Raw genomic sequence first — 10872 nt, forward strand, 5'->3', positions numbered from 1 at the left:
TTTCCAACAATTTTATTAATGTAATTAAAATGCAATCCGATATTAAAGGGGTCAATATTTATTTTAATTTCATTATTCTACAATATTTTATAATTTAATGAATGATTAGCATATTTAAAGTATGTGGAAGACAAAGAAATAGTATGGAAAGAGGAAAGGTAAGAGGAGAATGAAGAAAGAACGTATTTTTAAAATCGTGTGAATGCATCCGGTCAATGTGCGCCTCATGCGTAAAGCGCCGCTCCTATCCGTCTTCTATACGTGATATTCTTCTACCTATTTCTTCGTGTAATTTGAAAACTAAGCTTCAATAAAAATTTTTCTAAAGGAAAAATGAACAATTCGTGTTGGGCGTTACGCGTGCCATGACAATGGGCCTCAGGCCTCGCTTCGCGAAAATACCGAAAAGTAGAGAGCGTATAATCAGAGTGGTGCCATACGAGAGAAGACGTCATATTTTAGCGAAATTCTGCGAGAGAGAAAGAGATATACGGTCTCAGTCTATCTAACAGACTGTCAGTTTTAAGGTTAGGTGCAACAGCATTGAACGAGAGCATAGATACGTAAAGGTACATTGATAAAAATAAAATTATCGAAATTATTTTAGAAATATGGTTGGATGTAACAATTCATTAAAAAAAGGATATGTTATGAAAATAATTCCGAAAGACAGAACGCCGAATGAATTGGTTAAAGAGTATAAATGACAAATATAAAAATTGGACACCGTCAAAAAATTCATCTGTATGTGAGGTAAAGGTTATTCTTTATAAATAATGTATTTAAAATATTTAGATGTACAAATAAGTTTCCGCCGTTTGACAAAAGACTGTGCCACTAGCAAGCTATGGTTAAAATTGTCTGATGTAAAATTATATCGTAAGGTTGGACATCTGTTAACAACATAACCTTGAAATACTAACGATTTTGTATCAGCATCATATATTTTTTTGTGCGAAAATGCCGAGTTTTGAGCTGAATAAGCGTCATTTGCGGGAACTTTTGATTTATTTCTTTAATTTGAAGAAATCTGCAGTTGAGGCTCATCGATTGTTTGTAAAAGCATATGGTGAGGCTGCCTTAAGTGAGAGAAGTTGTCGTGAATGGTTTCAAAAATTTAAGAACGGTGAATTTGATGTCGAAGACAAAGAACGTAGCGGAAGGCCGAAAGTGTACGAAGACGCGGAAGCATTATTGAATGAAGATTCGTGTCAAACGCAAAAAGAACTTGCACTTACATTTTGACTTACATCAATAAAACATTATATGTATATCGTTCTTTCACAATAAATGCTTAATTTTTTGATAAAAAACGGCGGAAACTTATTTGTACACCTAATAAAATAACATATAACATTAAATATACACAGATTAATTATAATATCTGAAGACACGGTAGTGTTTTGGCACTATGTATATGTATAGTCATCACATTGGTTACAAATTGAATTCTTTCTCTTTTTGTTGTAATCTTTTCAATTATATATCATTGCATTGTGAGTCTAAATCAAATAATATGATAATTACGATATTTAATATATAATATTTTATGAAATGGTATATACACATATAATATTTTTCTGAATTTTTGATTTCTTTTATATTATATTTAGATGCATTTTGTTCCTAAAATGTAGGAACAGAGAATGAATAATAAACTAGCGCATTTAATAGCGCAAATAATGTGCAATAAATAACGTTTTATATAAAGTAATGTGCAATATTATAAAATGTACAATATTGCAATACAAAATAAATTGCAGTACAAAATAAATGAAATTTTATAATAAATAATATATGTAAAAGTTTTATTATTATATTTTATATACAATATTTATTTATTATTTTTTAATTTGTCACAATTTTTGAGCATTTTTTAACATGAATTCAAAATTTAGAAAATAATTTAAAAAACTGGAGGGAATGGCTAAAACATAGCGGACCAATCACAAGTGATATCCGTATGACGTCACTCTGATTGTAGGCTCTCTACCGAAAAGTACACTCTAACGCGATCTATGTATCACTATGCGAACTCGCAAGCGAAAGCGAAGAGTCACGCTCACAGCGTGACAGCGAAATTAAACTAAATATACCGCACCTGCGCGCGACCGATTTAATTGAAATCCTTAATTAATGCAAAACTCCACTAATTACGGCTTGCAGTAACAATCAAAAAGAATGAATTGATAACCGCAAAGATTGGATAGGAAAACCGCGTTCAAGCGCGCTCCCATAGTAACGACAAAACTTTATTAATTAATTCAAGTTGTAATTAATATACTAATAACTGCAAATAAATGGCCCCGAGGTAGATCTCATAAAGGGCCTTAAGATTTCCAATTATCCAACGGAGACTCCAATTCCAACACTCTCAAATCTAAACAAATACGAGGAAAAACCGTTGAATGATTGAGCGGAGAGTTAACTCAATACTGAAAATTAATGCCAAAAAAGTCCCGATCCGGGAACAGTAATCAAACGAACAGTTCGAACGAATGCAAGCGCGCGAAATCAAAAGGGCTTTGCAAAAACCTCTTTTGACACCCTCGCACGAGCAAAAATCTGCATTAATTAAAATAATATAAATTAAAAATTTATAGAATGTTCTAGAACAATGTTCCATTGGAGCCGAAGCATCATTGGCTCGCCCCCTTGTCCGCGAGACATCATAGTCCTAAATTTTATATAAACGAGATCTTTATTCAGGACGAGCGCACTTCATTTTTAGTCGCTTTGTTATAGTTTCACTGAGTTAAGTTTTCTGCAAGTAAATACAAAGTAGCCTGAATCGGTCATAAATTACTCGCGCGCCGCGTAAGGCTGTGAGCCTTTTATAGACTTCAATTCTACCGTCTTCTTTCTTGTTATCGTGAGCATTATGTAAAGTTAGAACGAATGTTAATTATTCAATTGTAATTGATTTTAGTTCATTTGTCTCTGTACACATTTCGTGAGTCAACAGTGTATCAAGGTCGTGCCAATATAATAATTCAGTTAACTTTCTTTTCTTTTTTTTTCTCTTTTTTCTTTTACATCTCGTCGTACCATTTCAAAGTGTCTAAGTGTTACGTGTCCTGTCTGTGACGTCCTTTAAGTGTCAGTGCGTGAGAGTGCCAAACTTAACAAAGAACGCGTTTCCGCGTCCTTAATGCTCCCTTCCACCGACACCTCGAGCGACGACCTATTATCTACGATAGCGCACTGTTATAGCGTGCTATCCGCTGTCCCCTCATACTTCATATTCCGACGTTCTTGAGCGCTCATCAGCGTTCGGGACACTCTTCCTCAGTCGTCTGAGTACTCGAAACAGAGCATTGTCCGGCGATTGTCTGAGCGAGGACGCAACTCCTCTAGAGCTCCCCTACTGCTCCACCTCGACACTCAATTCCCCTTCGCTCATCCCGACCTCGATAGTTGCCCCCCGCAAAGGAAAAAGGCTGGCCTTCCCGTCTATTACTTTGCGGCTCCCTCATCTGATCTGGCGCAGCTCACCTTTTCTAACGAGCACCCCCCTTCCCCCAGCGACATCCCGACTCCGTGAGGCTCCGCGGCACTCTCGCCACGCGAGCGCTAAAATTAAAATGACAGCGATGTTCGCAGGAGCAACGAATGCCGCGTGTGCGCCAAACGGGCCACTTATAGGAGCCTGCGCGAATATCACCGCTCTGAGGAATTCGATCCGCGAATATTCTTGAACCCGTCGTGGATCTACCCGAGTCCGGAGTACCATCCTGTATCGGGAAAGAGTATCATCCCTCCGCCTGGCCAGAGAAGGCCGACTTGCTTGCCGCGCATCGTGATCGAAACCGTCTTCCGGGCGAGCCATATAGTTAAGAACCTTAGCACCGAATAAAAGGGATCACCTCGTCAGAGACCAGATCTTGCCTTTGTTTTTTTTTTCTTTTCTTTTCCTCTCTTCCCTCTTCCATCCTCGGCTATCCCGCGTAAATATTAGAACAGGAATCGAGATATCAATAGATCCTAGCATCCCGCGTCTCAGAGATCTAACAAAAAATCATCTTAGAATTCGGTCAGGAATATGTTTCTTTAGAGATACCTGGGTTTTGAATCACTCTTATAATACAAACCTATGAAACTATTGTTTCATTATTTACATGATATAGTAAATAATCAGCAATATAACGTTGTTATATTTGTTGCATGTTATATAACAATTATTTCGTTGATATTATATTAATGCTGTATAATTTAAATTATGGTTCTCACGTCACGGTGTCTATCCGCGGCATCGCGAAGCTCTGTGTCAGTCGAGCTTCAAACTATCGAGCATGACAAAGCATGACAATTTGTACTTGAATTATGACAGATATTATTTACGGACAAATGAGTATTGCTTGTGCTACAGAAGAATATTACTAGTGAATTTAGTCGCTTGCATTACAAATCAGTGCATACTAAAAGCTGTTTCATGGAATTAGTGAAGTTAAATGTAAAAATGGTAATTGTTGAGTTTAGCCTCCACACCTCCGATTTTGATAAAGTTCATTCGATGCGTTTTTGCACGAAATGAATGAATTTAACAAGTATTGTTCTTGTGATGGACCGAGATATTAATTGTTAAAATGACAACTATTCAGATTAGGAAATCTGTCACATCGTTGGCAGAGAGATAGACATGAAAACATGTAAATTAGGCTATAATAAGTATTATCTGTTTCGATATTATACAAATCCATTGCTTTAAATATAAATTCTCTGCTTTAAAAACACAAATTTTCTGCTTCAAAAATACAAATTTTGTTTTAAAAATCCTGGTAGCAAATCTTGCGAAAACAGATTTTGAGTAGAACTTGCTATCAATTTTTGATTACACAAAGGCAATAAATTGTACACAGTTTGTATTATTGTATTTGACATAATCAGCAAATTGCTGTCAGAAATATGACAAAGCTTACTAGACATGCTTTGCCAACAGATTGGTAGCAGAAACAGAACAAAGTCGTGCATAATCGGCAGAAGAGCAGGTTGAGAACAGAACTTAAAAACAGAATCAAGCAAACTCTCGATTTCTGCCACCAATCTGGTTAGTTTAGGTTAGGTTAGGTGACATAATCTGTCAACAGGCTTTGTCGAGAAATCCGTAATCAAATGCGGACACAGATGGTTATAATATACTAGTCAAAATCTGGTCGACTTTGCTGTCAATTTGACCACAAATTTCTAACTTATAATATCAGGGAAATATATATAAATTCTATTCTATGTAATTATTGTTTTTACAGCAGAGAATTTGTTTTGATTAGATATTTATTTGCTTTAAAAATACAAATTCTTTATCTTAAAAATAAATTCTCTACTGTAAAAACAAAAATTATATTAAAAATAATTTGTATTTTTAAAGCAGAGAATTTGTTTTTAAAATAGAACTTTTTAAAGTAAAAAAATTTTTGTTTATAATGCAGAGAATTTGTGTAACCCTCAATGCCATCAATGTAACAGATTTCCTAACCTGAATATCCATCAACTTCAACAATTAATACTTCGCGGGACGGAATACGTTTTTCTGATTCGTTCATTTCGTGCAAAAACGCGTCGAATGAACACAAATTATTTTATAAATATTGAAAGTAAAGAGACTAAACTCGACAATTACTATAAAAGTATAATATATGAATATTACGATTAAATACTCTGAATACGCAGTAATGATATTCATAAATATATTGATTTTTATGTTCAAACTATGAAGTTTATAAATAAATGAATTAAAATCAATTATATGTCTTTTATATTCAAGCAAAAACAATTTTCAGGGAATGTATTTTGCACATATTAATTAAAAAAAAAATCTTTGAATTAATTCTAAGCGAAAACAAATCCTTCCCTTAGTTCCTTCTATCCCTTTTTTATTCTTTTGTATACATTTATAACGGTTTTTTATATAAATATACGATCATATTACTTTTAAGTTTTATAAAAGTCAGTGACAAAATTGTAAATGACCTTTGGTGGAAATAAATTGCTGAAAATCACTGAAATCATTAAAATTTTTATCAATTGACCCAGTTTCAGTATAATTCAATTGAAATAGGTCAATTGATAAAAATTTTAACATTATAAGAAGAACGACCGTGTCTGAATAAATCGAATAAAGTAAAGAACATCGAACGGTAAAAGTTAGATGTTACGAATATATTTAATCAATTTTTTTGTTCCAAATGTGATTGCGCGCCGATAATTGGACTTTCAACACAATCATTGTGAAACATTTTTAATAACCTCTAAATAAAATCCCTAAAAAATATTTGGAACAAAAAAATTGATTAAATATTATATCAAAAATTTTAACGATTTCAGCGATTTATAGTATTTCCATTCAAGGGCATTTCCATCAAGTGATTTCATTTCCACTAGTGACATTAATATCTTTATAATATATCTATAACTTATTCAAAACCATTGTATAGCAAAAATATACAATAACACATTGAAATATTTACACAACAAAAATATAATTATTTTATTATATAACAATCTATAACATCTACATAACAAGTACTATTTAACTGTTACATAGTCTTTGTTACTCATCAGAGGAAATTACAACTAACGAGAATACAACATATTGCATTATTCTCGTTACATAACTTGTTACATTCGAGTTTATAAATATTACAATACATCAATGGTATACTGCATTTGCTGGATTTGTATCAGCGACGATACGCAGCAGTATTATTGTATAAGTAACTGACACGTAAACCATACGTTTAAAATGAAAAATATTGAGCATAATTTGACATAAATTTTTCATTATTTTAATATTTGACAAAGAACGCTATTTTTATATTGTACATTAGTGACTATTTAACATATTTCATATAATCTGTTTGCAATTTGGTGCAAGAACACTATCTGTGCTTGTGTTCTGTATTTATAATCTTACCAAAGATGGTTATTACTAAATTTATATGTTTTATAGCCTGATTTATTGAGCTTTCTATATTTTATTGGAATGACTAACCATAATAGAACACAAGGAAACATCTCAATAAGGCGGATGATTGGGGCACTAGGATTGCACAGATTGCAGGATAATTATATACTTTATTTATGTATTTCGTTGAGAATGACTTAAATCAAGTCGAAATGCGTACGAAATTAATGTCTAAATCGAAGAGACAATAGAAATTGAATGTCTATTCTATTAATGCACTAATTATCTCATGGATTCTTACTTCCTTCAATTTGTATTTTAATTTGTTAAATATTGAATAGTTTGATTCTATTATATTTGATGAAAAAATAATTTTACAAAAATCAAGTTTTTATTGAATTTTCTCTATCAAAACAACTATAATATTTTAATAATGTACAATATTTTACTTTTTATTTTAAATGAAATTAAAATTCGCTATGTAATAAGAGAAATACGAAGTATGTTGAATCATTTCCACAATCCATTTGAAAAATTTAATTGAAAAAATTGACCACATTTGACCAATAAGTTTGTAACAACGAATATTCCTAAATTTTCTGAATTACAGGGATAATTAGGTAATGATTATTGAAATATTTGTAAACTTTTGACCGATAATTGTTGGAATTTCGCGATAATAACCAATATTAGAAATACAATGCTCGTGGCATTATCTTCTTCAATGTAGCAGCAATTATTATATCTTTTTGTGTTGTCAAGATAAAAACGAAGAAAATTTTATTTACTTATGTGCGTTACAACCAAATGGTAAATTGCAATTAATCTTTTTCTGCAGCTAAGGATATTGCTGATCATAAAATCGCTCATTTTCAATAGATAACAATGATAATTGTTCATGTAACCGATTATAAATCTGTTGTAACTGTTTATCAAATTTTCTGAGAAGTTTTTTCAGAGTAAAAGATAATTTTCAAAAGCATGGAAAAGCACTAAAAGAATCTAAAGCGCCCAATCGTTTTGCATCAGCGGCTAAACGAATTAAATTATGCATGTTGAAACATGCATTTCATTTTTTTTTGTTATAACATTTCCATACAGAATGCTCACGTTTTAAATGAAATATACGAGAAGATAATGTGCACATTCGTTGTTCATGTCATAATCGTCAACGCTACATAAAATTCTCATCGCACAATTCAGGGCATTAAAATGTATATTTTTCATTGGGCAGTACATTTCTAAGAATTAACGTTCCTAAATAAAGAAGAAAAATACGATGTTGAGTCGCTTTGCATCTATGATAATTATCTAAATCAAATGATTTCCATGCAAATTCTTTTGCATGGAATACACTTGGACATAGTCAATGCATTTGACAAAATATTAAAATGACCTAGGGCTACTTTGGAAGTTTTCAACCTTTCTATCCATAACTTTAGAAGTTGTTTATTTATACCAAGACAGGAATTATATAGTCTAAAGAAAAATGAGTTATCATTGGGACTGAAATCAGTTCAAATGGTGAAGAAAGATGATATTCGGGTTGCGACTTGTTAATAAAATCAATATCGGTGCGAAATGGAGCATTGATATCCAAAAAAGTTATTTGCTTATTTATTCTTTCACCTATTACAGTGCATTTTTCACATGCAAGGTGCCCATTATGTGATTTCGTGCAAGTATATGCTCGAGTCGGAGCATCACAATAACAACACGGATATTGATTGACCGGAGCTGTTCATTGATGAAAAATCCATTAGTTTTTAAATTTAAATATTCATCCACAAATGAATGAAGAAATTTGGATAAGCAAGCTTTCTAGTACCCATGATAGACATCGATGATGAATGGTATAAATAGTAAACCAGAAATTCTGTCTAAAATCAGCCAAAGCCGACTCTTCGAAATTGGCAAATGTTTAAATCAATGTTTAAATGCAAATGAATTACATCACGATGGTCGAAAACATGAGGAAAGATTACTAAATGATGTAAGCGCTTTTAATAAACCATAATGAACGTGCTGACCTTTGGAAAGAGTTTTAATGTCATGAGATGTCATGAGATAATCATCATATGTTTAAAAGTATTTGTGTATCGCGAGGTAAATTATTATGTCTGTATCTTGAAAGAACTTGTAATAATAAGCAATATTAAGGATCTTTATTTTAGATCACATATGTGAGAAACACAATCAATACTAGAAAAATGCCTATTACGTTATTATTAAGTTGGTCTTTTTTGCTTTAAATAATCTAATCTTGAATATTACTAATATACACTATACGAATGTGTACTTGCGTATATGTATATCATATTGTAGTTTTTTTAGAACTGCGCACCGAATTGTTTTTCCGGACTATAAACAATTAAAACTATTCTAGTAATTAAATTGACGCGTAATTTAATAGGTTGATGCTACCATCGAATTATCAAAAAAATATTACTTCGGCTGGAACTTGAACTTGGATCTCTTGTATTCCATTCGAGCATCCTAAGCCATTAGACCGCTGAGGCCTTAGTAATATTCTTCGGAATATAAGAGATCCGGGTTTCGACCGAGGTAATTTTTCGCAATAAATTTATTAACAGTTTCACCATATTAACATCTTTATAATATGATGCTTGATGGTAGCACCAAATTATTAAATTGCTTGTCAATTTAATTCACGATTACTAGAATAGTTTTAATTTATAGTCCGGGAAAACAATGCGGCGCGCAGTTCTAAAAAGACTATAATATGATATAATGCAAGTACATATATACACATATTAGTAATATTCAAAATTGAATTATTTAAAGCAATGAAGATCCAGCTTCGACCGTAATAAGCATTCTAGTATTGAAATAATAAGGTTAATGCATTTTGATTAATTTGAAATTTATTTGCACAGTTCACCTGAAGGCAATTGATGCATATTTTCCTGCGGATTCGGATTAATTTGAAATTCGTAACTGATGATACTGGTCTCTAATGATGAAACACTATTGGCATTGCCTTTATGACTATTATCAGTTTCTGACGAAGCATATTGCAAATCATTGATCTCTAACATGCTATCTTCAATCTGAGGCTCTTCAAATTGGAAGGTCAATAAACATAATGGACCATCGATTAGAACATTGTTAACATTTATTTCACGATCTGAATTGTAAGAAAGTAAAAGCCAGTTTCATTAACGCTTCGACAATTCGAAAAATTGTTTAGGCATTTCCAGATTGTCTATATCTAATCGTGAACGATTAGATAATGTATCTAATTATCTATTAGATAATGTGTATCTAACAGATACACATTAATTAGTAAAACCTGGCTTTGATCATATAATTCAACTTAAAAATGTCTTTAGAGAGAGAGACACTGTCTAACTACACACCATGTTATCCCTTACACTTTACACCATGATCCTACTGCGTATCTCTCAAATTGTCTTACCCACTGAACTATATATACACTAGAATGGGCATCGAGGAAAATTCATGGCCACAATTGATCAGCCGCCATTTTAGTTGGGACGATATTTGAGCGAATCAGAAGCATTCGTGCGCGCATGCGCTGCAATCGATGTACTATCGATATGGGAGGGTTCCCTTAGTGCACAGTGCGATAGCACACATTCCGATAGCGCACACGAAATTTAATAGAATTCCCAATAGCGCACATCCCGATAGCGCACATCCTGATAGCGCACATCGTGCTTATTCGGTGTTTATAAACACCGTTATACACAAAGGCAACGTTTAGCAGAGAAAACTAATCAGTTAGCGTTTAATGATTCTTTAATATGATTGATTCCTATATTTAGATTTAGCAAAAAAGTAAAGACAAGAACCTATCATGTTAAAGAATATCACTAAGCGCTAACTGATTAGTTTTCTCTGCTAAACGTAGTCTTTGTGTATAACGGTTTTAATGAGCACCAATGCACACTGAGTGTGCATTCAATCGAATTCGCTGTAATTCACGC

At 32.6% G+C, this 10872-nt stretch overlaps 1 pseudogene; it reads right to left on the bottom strand.

Annotated features, from left to right (window-relative positions):
- Nucleotides 1–4014: 4014 nt before the first annotated feature.
- On the bottom strand, nt 4015–10659 carry LOC147908395 (uncharacterized; annotated as a pseudogene).
- Nucleotides 10660–10872: the final 213 nt, after the last annotated feature.

The sequence above is a fragment of the Acromyrmex echinatior genome, chromosome 10 (assembly GCF_024713525.1).
Source record: "Acromyrmex echinatior isolate Ae372 chromosome 10, ASM2471352v2, whole genome shotgun sequence".
Lineage (NCBI taxonomy): Eukaryota > Metazoa > Arthropoda > Insecta > Hymenoptera > Formicidae > Acromyrmex > Acromyrmex echinatior.